Below are 9,914 nucleotides of genomic sequence, written 5' to 3'. Positions count from 1 at the left end.
CCTTGAATATAAGATGTTATAGACCACCATCAGTGAACATATTTGAGAGGTTTTCCGTATTAGTTATACAAATAAGGGTGCTTTAGTACTTCTCCCTGTCAATAAAGCAAATATCAAAAGTACTATAGGAGAGCTTATTCCTGCCCTCTGCTTCAGCCTGTATTGCTGTGCAAGTACAATATAGACTAAGTTTCAAGAATTAACGTCCTAGCCAAACTCCAGGAGCTCTGATAGCATAGTGCCTAAGGCACTTGACTGCTAACCAGAAGGCTGGCAGTTCAAACCTACCAGCCACTCCTCGGAAGGAAGATGGGGCAATCTACTTCCCTAGTGATACTGCCTCGGAAACCCAAGGAGGGGTCAGATCCGACACGATGGCACATAACAGCACAACAACAAAGCCAAACTCCAGTGGCACAGTGCCTAAGGCATTTGACTGCTAACCAGAAGGTTGGCAGTTCAAACCCACCAACCATTCCTCGGATTGGGCAATCTACTTCTGTAGTGATACTGCCTTGGAAACCCAAGAAGGGATTGCTACAAGTCGTATCTGACTCAAGGGCACTGAGTTTGGTGCTTGGTTTTTGTTTTTTAAGCCAAACTTTGTGTATCTCTTCCATTATTTTGAAGTAAATTTAAGACATTAATCTCTCCCTTCTACCCCCAAGTTGTGGCGATAACATGAAAGTAGTGAAAACACTTTTCATCGATACTATAAACAGAACTAATTATTTAAAAATCATACAGAAGAAAACAATTATCCTAAGGGAGCTACAGAGAAAGAATGACTTAATTTTACTTTTTAATTAAAGTCTGGCCTTTTAGCAATGACCTAGAAGTTTATAGTATCAAAGGGTGAGTTAATAGCAGTCCAACTGGTCTCCATCCCCTGCTTCCTGCAGCTTATTCATTTTTTATGAAGAAATAATTACCTATGTTTAGATAAGTTAAGGCTGTGCATAAAATACTGGGCTTGATACTTAGTTCTAAGATTTAATTTTTAAAAGCCCTATGAAAAATTGATTTAAAATATGCTACAATGAAACCTGGTTAAAAACACTTTATTGATTACAATATCAATTCACAGCAACGTTATTTCACTGAGCTACTATACAAAGAATGAATCAGTGTGCAAGAAAAGATCCAAGAACATTATTGAGTCCTGGTACAAGTCTGTTGTTTGCCTGGTTTAAAGCTCTGACAGAAGCATTAATCTAGCACACCTACCTTCCCCATAACTAGTAGTACTAGTTTACCTTCCCCATAACTAGTAATACTGACTTTCATAGTCAACTAGCCACGATTACATAGGACCCATTCTAAGGAAAACCATTTCAGAATGCTGTAACAGGAAAACATTGTAATCAGCTTTAAAACTCCATTGAGAGATGGATGCCTTTGGATAAGGATATGCAAATACATGGGTTCAGATGCTTTGAAAAAACAGAATAGAGCACCATTGTGTAAAAGAAAAGCCTTGAAATATCTACCAAGTATAACACTGAAGTTGTATTAAATTTGAAAAATACTACTACTACTGTATGATGTAAGATTTTGTTGGGCACATTTAACATCAGTTGTAACAACAGAACATTTTTACCACAATGCTGCATTATCCTAATCGTATTTTACCAAATAAGCAATTGAAGGAAAAAAAAAAACTTTATGGAAATTTTACCAGCATGCATAAAAATTTGCTAAATACAAGATTTACCATCAATCTGTGATTAATAAGTTACTATTTAAGATATGAAATGGCTACCTTACACATTCTACTACAAATCAACTTAATGAGTACCTGTTATTGTAGCCAATATTATTAAATATAGAACTTTGAGGCAACTTAAAATTAACAGCAGAAAAACTAACAAATCTGATGTTTTCTTTTACTGAATCTAATTTCAAAATACCAATTTTATACATTGTGCTGTAAACTAAACTTCCTTTCTCATAAGAAAGATGGTGTAACCTGTGGATGTTTAAACAGTTTTAGCAGGACTTTAGGAACAGTTTAACATTTGGTTTCCACAGTGGCAAATAGGAAAGGAGAAGCTAAACATAGTAATTTAAAAAAAAACCCAAAAAACCTGATTCCCTCATTTCCTAAAGATTAAAGACATTACACCTTCAGTATTAAAATGACAACAGGAACACTTGGGGGACTGTTTAATCAGTTTCAGTAAGTTTTAAACACATAATGGTTTATAATTTAAAATGTGAGACATTCACTAGTAAGCAAATTATAAATGTCCTTGAATTCACTTTGAAAATGTATTAGATTTTGGCTATCCAAAGTGTTGGGAGTTCAGTTATAGAACTGACAGTAATGTTGACATGTAATTGGCAAATTTCTAGCAAATAAAAAGTTTAATTTTTGTCATTTAGAGAAGTCAAGGTTCATCTCTGTTAATGGCTTACCTTTAAAATTCCAGAAGCACCTACATCCAATATATCTAGGAAACCTAGGATACCATCAAAATGTAGTATCAATCGGTTCAAGTGGGTCAAAATTAAAATGGCAAGAGTTGCCTATGATACTCCCTTGCAGTCGGACTAAGACCAGAGCTTTGCCTTTATGAATATGAAACTTAATTTGATGTGTAACGTGTTTGTAATCATAGAATTGCTGCTATAAAATCTGAGCTAGGGAGGAAACTTGGATGTTTTGTCTAAATCCTCATTAGTAGAGGTGATGAGAACAAGGCTTATTCATCAAAGTAGAGGAGAAATCCTTATCACAAGAAGTACTTTCCTGGTTTTTTTTCAAATGGATTTGCTAAACCACACAACAGTCACTTTGTTACAACTACTCTTTATGAAGTGGTATAAATAATCCATAAATAAATGCCAAGTATATTTAAATATTCTTGACAAGGTAAAGAAAAATAGGCAATTGATAACTGCAATGTCCTTGATGAAGCACATTCTTTAAAACTGTACTTTACCATATTTTTAGCCTTGCATAATTAAAGAGTCAAATTATACAATGTTTCTATAAATTACATACTCTTCCTACTCATTTCAGGAAGTCTTAATAGAATTAAACAGACAAGCAGTTGCATTCAAACTGCAAGTAAACAAAAGTAGAAACTGGAACCCCTATCACTTGCACAGGTTTACCTAGTAAGCTACCTAATGCAGTGTGTCTAAGGCTGAGTTTTGTAGAGGACCAAAACCAGCAAAGCATACATATATAAACATTTATTTCAAAGAAATGGCTCATGCAGTTGTTGAGGCTGGCAAATCCATGGGTCAAATGTCAGCGTGGAGGCTTCTCCTGATTCACATGGTTGCTGGGAGTGACAAATCCAAAATCGGGAGCTCAGGAGGCAGGACGCTGGCTCCCATGCCCAGAATCACAGGGCAGAGGGTGACAAGTTGACCACAGGGTCCACAGTGAGCTTTGCCAAAACATTCATATATATATTGGATGCAGGCCACATCCCCAAGGGAACTCCCTTATCTCAGATCACAAGATGGAGAACATGTTAATACTGAGAATCATGTTCTAGCCAAGTTGACACAATATTAACCATCACAGTTCTTGTCACCTGTACACATCTTCTTAAACCTTAAAGACAATTACAGTCATATTTGTACTTAACATAATACAACTAATGTGTACAACCAAAAATATACCAGCCTTGTTCTGGTTACCTAGTGCCGCTGTGACAAGAATATACCACAAATGGGATGGCCTTAACAAACAGGAGTTTATTCTAACAATTTGGAGGCTTTAAGTCCAAGTTCAAAGTGCCAAGCTCTAGGGGCTGGATGAAAGCCCCTCAACCTTGGAGTCTAGCTCTGCCTCCTGCTCTTGGTCCACTGGAGCTAGAGGCGTTTCTTCACTCAGACAGCTGTTGGCTGCTGGGGCTGAGAAGCCCCAAGGTTGACAAGTAAAAAGGGACAGTCCCGATGTTATCAAACTACATGGCAGGCCATTAAGTCCATGGTAAGTCCCAAGGTCGGCAGAGCATAGCAGGCTGCTGAGCAATGACACGGCTACACGCAGGGTCCAAGCGTGCCATAGGCTAGAGACTATACCCAAAGGCTTTGTATATACAGAAAGCAGACCACATACCCAAAGGTAGCTACCCAGCTGCTTGTGGTAGATCCCACTATGGAGTTTACTGCCAGTCTCATCATGGGGAATAACTACCACCAGCTGCCCAGCCACTCAACCAGGCCCAGCCAAGTTGACACAAACATAACTACCACACCTGTTTATATTTTTTGTAGAAATAAAGGAAGCAATTTATTGGTGGGCACACATTAAGTGGGGTGGTGCTACTAAGGCCTTCATGAATGCAGGGCCTGTCACTTGTTCAAGAGGCCATGATTGGGGGTGTTTTTGACTCCATAACCATCTGTGAAGATGCACTTCTTAGCTACCATGTCTTCAAACTCATTAGCATTACATTTGGTAAAGCCCCAGTTCTAGACGTAGATCTTCTGGTGCCCAAGGAACTTGACTCTATGTAGGGCCTCAAACACTTGTTTGACATGATGACTTGGCCAATGCAGACCTTGGCCACTGTTTTTCCAAAGGGACCTCACATACCCGTTGGAAGCCTATATTAGGGACAGCACAGATTAGTGAGGTGAGACATGAAAGAGTAGGAAAGGGCTGTATTCAAGGTCCCTTAGGACAACTCGTATGTGCCAACAGGCTGCAGGCTGCTGTTCATAGCCATTGCACAGCAGTCTTCACAGAGAAAGAAGACAGTTTAATTGGCTGCAGTACATCTTGTATTTTAAAAGTAATGAGATAAGGGAGGAAAGAAGAAAAATGCTCACACACATAAAAAACAAATATTCGTAAGAATGACAGTCTTTGTTTCTGCAATCGGTCATATGGTCATAGCTGGTATTTCTTCTGCTACCCTTTCTGTATCTCCCTTGCCCTCAGCATGCATCTCAATTGGTTGTGATTCTTTGCCTGATTGTTGTTAGATGCTGTGAAGTTGGTTCTGAGTCAGAGCCACCAATGTGCAAGGGAACAAAAAACTGCCCAGTCCTGCATCAACCTCACAATCGTTGCTATGCTTGAGACCATTTTTTCAGCCACCGTGTCAATCCATCTCATTGAGGCTATTCATTCCTCTTGTTCAGTGACACTCTACCAAGCATGATGTCCTTCTCCAGGGACTAGTCCCTCTTGATAGCATGTCCAATATCAAAAATGAGAGATGAAGTCTGGCATTCTTGCTTCTTCTGGGAATCCATGGTATATTCACTATTATTCCTCAACACCAGAATTCAAAGGCATGAATTCTTTGAGCTTTCTTATTGTGTAGCTTTCACATTCATAAGAGACTGAAAATACCACGGCTTGTATCCGGCCCACCTTAGCTCAAAATGACATCTTTGCATTTAGCAATTTAAAAGAGGTCTTTTGCAGCAGACTTGCCCAACGCAATATATTGCTTGATTTCTTGACTGCTGATTCCATGAGCATTGATTGTGGATATAAGTAAAATGAAGTCCTTGACAACTTCAATCTTTTCTCCATTTATTATAATACCGCTTACTGGTCCAGTTGTGAGGATTTTTGTTCTATTTATGTTGAGGTGTAATCCATATTGAAACTTGTAGTCTTTGATCTTCATCAGTAAGTGCTTCAAGTCCTGTTTACTTTCAGCTAGCAAGGTTGTGTCATCTCCAAATCGCAGTTTCTTGAGTCTTCCTCCAATCCTGATGTCACATTCTTCATGATAGTCCAGCTTCTTGGATTATCTGCTCAGCATACAGATAAAATACATATGGTAAAAAGACACAACGCTGACACACACCTTTCCTGATTTTAAACCATGCCGTATCCCTTTGTTTTGTTCAAATGACTGCTTCTTGGTCTATGTACAAGTTCTTCATGAGCACAATTAAGAGTTCCAGAATTCCCATTTTTTGCAGTGTAATCTGTGATTTTTTTATGATCCACATAGTCAAATGCCTTTGCATAGTGAATAAAACACAAGTAATCATATTTCTGGTGTTTTCTGCTTTCAGCCAAGATCCATCTGACATCAGTGATGATCTCTCTTAATCCATGTCCTCTTCTAAATGTGGCCTGCATTTCTGGTGTTGTGATCCAAACCTTCATTCTTTAAGGGTATGGGCATGAGTAGTCCTGTTGGATTGGACTGCTGTAGTTTTCCATCGACTTAATCACAGCACATGGTAATACTAAAAGATGCCCCGAAGGGATGTCCTGTATTCCAGACATACTCTTCTTTACCTCCATCATGTAATATCAATCCTATTTCCCCCCATTAATCAGGATCAATCACATCAGCCAATATGGTAACACCATTCTTAGCCTGTTGATCCAGAGCCATGAAAAGCTCAAAGTGGCAAGGTGACATTCTTAATGCTCAGTGTTGTGTCTCCAGGTGGAGGCATTCCTCCCTTTGGAACTAAGATCTCCAGTAGTGATCACTAGGGTTAATAATGAGTGGTACCACTCACATTTCTACCCCTTGATTCTTGGACCCACGAATCTTGGCTAAGGAACAAACAACATGATGTACTGCACACTGGTTCAGAGCATATACAATCTCCTGGAGAACACTGCCCCACCTTGCAAAGTACTATCATGTAGCTAGCGCCATAATTGTGACTTAATTCATTTAGGGCAGTTGCCACCGTCAAATATGACTCACACATAATAGTAATCACAGTAGTCTTCAAGGATAGTGGGCTCCCTTCACAAATTTGCTCTTTACTGTTGTGGAGAAAGGTGTATCCTGTGAGCACTCCATAGGCCGTGTGTTTTCTCTTTGCCACTTTTAGGAAAATGGTGGAGGAAGGAGGCCTTAAAAATGAACTGTGCCAAACGAAAACAGAATTTAATGATTTGGAAAATTCTGTTGTACAAACTAAGGACACAGGTCCTAGAATGTTCACCAAGGAGGTGGCCACACAATCATTTATTAAAGAGATTAAACCTATTGACTGACGGATCTAATGAACTACCACAGCAGAAAATGTGTCAGTTTAGGCTGAAAAGACAGAGAAAGAAAAGACTCCTATCTGGTACTTGGAATTCTACAGGCAGGAAACAGGCCACCAGATGTACATCTGCTGTCCTCCAAGAAAAGGAAAGGATGGTCCCTGGAGCAGCTTCGAGACCAGAAGAACTACTGGAAGGAGCAAGAGAAGCAGGGCCTTCTCAGTCTCATAAGATGGGGCCCCCATTTTTGGGATCTCAAAAGGGGGGTTCACAGCCTCTTAGGTTTCAAAGGGTTGAATCTTAACCCTCTCAGTTCCAGAGTGTGGGGCTGCCATTTAAGGTGTGCCAAGAAAATGGGGCCAAATCTCAAGGAACTGAGTTGTCATCCCAGTGAGCCTGAAAGGTAGAGGCAAAGCCAGGGCCAAGGAGCCTCTCTACCCAGAATTGAGAAGGTGGGGCCATTGCCTAAATGGTCTCAGAGAACAGGATTATTTTCAGGCTTCGAGAGCTAATGTAATTTGTTCTAGGCTTCACACTTGTTGGGTGCCCTTCTTTCCTTCCTATGTCTCCCATTTGTAATAGGAAATGTCTATCCTGTGCCCGTTTCACCACTGTATTTTCGAAGCAGATAACCTGTGTTCTAGATTTCACAGGTTTGCAGATGAAGGGGAATTTTGCCCCAGGATGAAATATGTTGAACATCTCACCCATATTTGATGTAGATGATTCAGAAGATGAAACTTTGGACTTGGAGGTGATTTAATACCTTGGGGATGATGTCATGGGGTGAATATGTTTTATATGTGGTGAGGACATTACTTTTGGGAGGACAAAGGGTGGAATATCATGGACCAAATTGTGTCTCCCCCAACCCCCCCCGCCAAAAAAAAAAACATATCCTCATCTTTATGCCTGTTGTTATGATCCCATTTGGGAATGGGTTGTCTTTGTTATGTTACTGAGACAGGATTATTATAGGTTGTGTCTTTAATCAATCTCTTTTGAGACAGAAAAGAGATTAAACAAGCAAACTAAAGAAGCAGAAATGGGGAAAGATTTTTGCCAAGCTACGTAGAGATCTCCAAGGAGCCAGGAAACTAAAAGAGCATACAGAAAAAGTTTTCCTCCCTTAGAGCTGGTACCCCAAACTCAGATTTCTAGTCTCTTAAACTTGAGAAAATAAATTTGCTTGTGAAAGCCATCCACTTGTGGTATCTCTGTTGTGGCAGCACTATATAACTAAATGAGGAGCTCTGATGGTGTAGCGGATTAAGGCATTTGGCTGCAGACCAAAAGGTTGGCAGGAGAAAGGGCAGTCTGCTTCCATAAAGATTTATATCTCTGGAAACCCAACGGGGGTTGCTATGAGTCAGAATTGACTTGATGGCAGTTTAGTTTTTGGTTTAGATACCCAAGACATAGTAGCATTACTTTGTCACCATTCTGTCATGTGTGTAATTTGCCTCAAGCATTCAATAGTGGTTTTTCAGTTGCCTAGGACACAGCCATTAAGGGAAATACTTTAAACACCTTTTTCTGCAAACTAGTAACATGTAGTCTGTGTGCCTCTCTGACTGAAGTATCTTGGTACTAGAGTAACATTCAAAGTAGAAAAGATACTAAGTTATTTTTGTGCCTAGCCTAAGTGCTTTTTTGAGAAAGATTTTGGAATGATTTGCAGAGCTACATGGTAAAGTCCTCCCTCCCCTTTTATTGGAAGTTCCTTTAAAATCTTGCCTTGTCTCAAAGAGCTGCTCTTTACAAAATGATATATATGGTCCACAAATAAACATTAATAACAAAATTTCATAGAAACCTAACAAAGATATAAATATACATTCTTTCCTGCCATCTATAATATTGTTTTGGCCCTATATCTTTATCTGCTTTTATCCATTTTCTTCTCTTGCTAAGAAAAACATACTTTAATAAAGAAAAGTGATACTTCGTCAGTTGATGAACACATTCACAATACAAAAATGAAAACTTTCAGGTAAAATTTGGGATTATTAGGTTAGGGTTACAGGTGACCAAAAGTTAACAGTGATTCATCTCAACACTAACTTAAGACAGTTCACTAAATTACAAAGCGTAATGCACTTCTAACTTGTGACTTCACACTTGCACTATCAAGACCAACAGTGTTCCATTGTCCATCATTTAGATTTATTCGTAAGAAAAAAATCCAGGAGAAAAACATATTTGTTTAAACTTTAAGGGGATCAGTATTTTTTTTTTTTTTTTTCTAGTAATAGACACATTATACCATCAACAAATAAAGGAACTGCTTAGGCTATTTCTCTGACTCCTTTAAGAACTGCTTTAGGATTTTTCTTTTGGCTTTAAAGTGGGATCACTGAAATATAGATATTCTCTGAAGCACAATTACTTAGAAACCACTCTTTTGTGCAAAGGGAAGACATCTTACACAACAGCAAAAAGGTTAAATATGTTTCACCTTAAGAAATTTTCAAAGGTAGGGGTAACTTATATCAATTCAGACTTTCTATTGCATGAAAATAACATTCATAAAGATTAATTAGGGCTAGCAATTTGTTAAATTTAACACTTTTCTCAAAAACTTACCACTGTCACACTGTACATTGGGAAAGACTCTTCAGATGCAGTGACAATCCAAATGTTTATCAACCTTGTGAACGATGAGTATCCTATTAACTCAGTCCCAAATATGAAAGCAACAGAAAAGATCTGACTATTTATTTAGAGGCTACGCAAGTGCATTTGAACATATCCAGCCTTTAAAAATACCAAGGACTGTATATATGCTAGTACCACTGTCTGCTTTTGCTTAATACAGTAAATTCTAATTAAAGTGTCTTATGTTTGTCTACAACGGCAAAGCGAAATCTCCACTCCCTGGCCTTCAGATGATCTCCCTTCTCACAGGACTAAACATGAGTGCTCATGGAGGCTGGCAGGATGGCAAAGGATGTACCAGGAACTA

General features: G+C 38.9%; 1 pseudogene; it reads right to left on the bottom strand.

The window, feature by feature from the left end:
* Window positions 1-4,625: 4,625 nt before the first annotated feature.
* LOC122150713 lies at window positions 4,626-4,741 on the bottom strand (annotated as a pseudogene).
* Between the last annotated feature and the right edge of the window lie 5,173 nt (window positions 4,742-9,914).

Source organism: Orycteropus afer, unplaced genomic scaffold (assembly GCF_000298275.1).
Source record: "Orycteropus afer afer isolate SDZICR_OR568_19922 unplaced genomic scaffold, OryAfe1.0 scaffold00210, whole genome shotgun sequence".
NCBI lineage: Eukaryota > Metazoa > Chordata > Mammalia > Tubulidentata > Orycteropodidae > Orycteropus > Orycteropus afer.
Note: the sequence above shows the minus strand (reverse complement) of the source record. Positions and strands in the feature narration are given on the sequence as shown.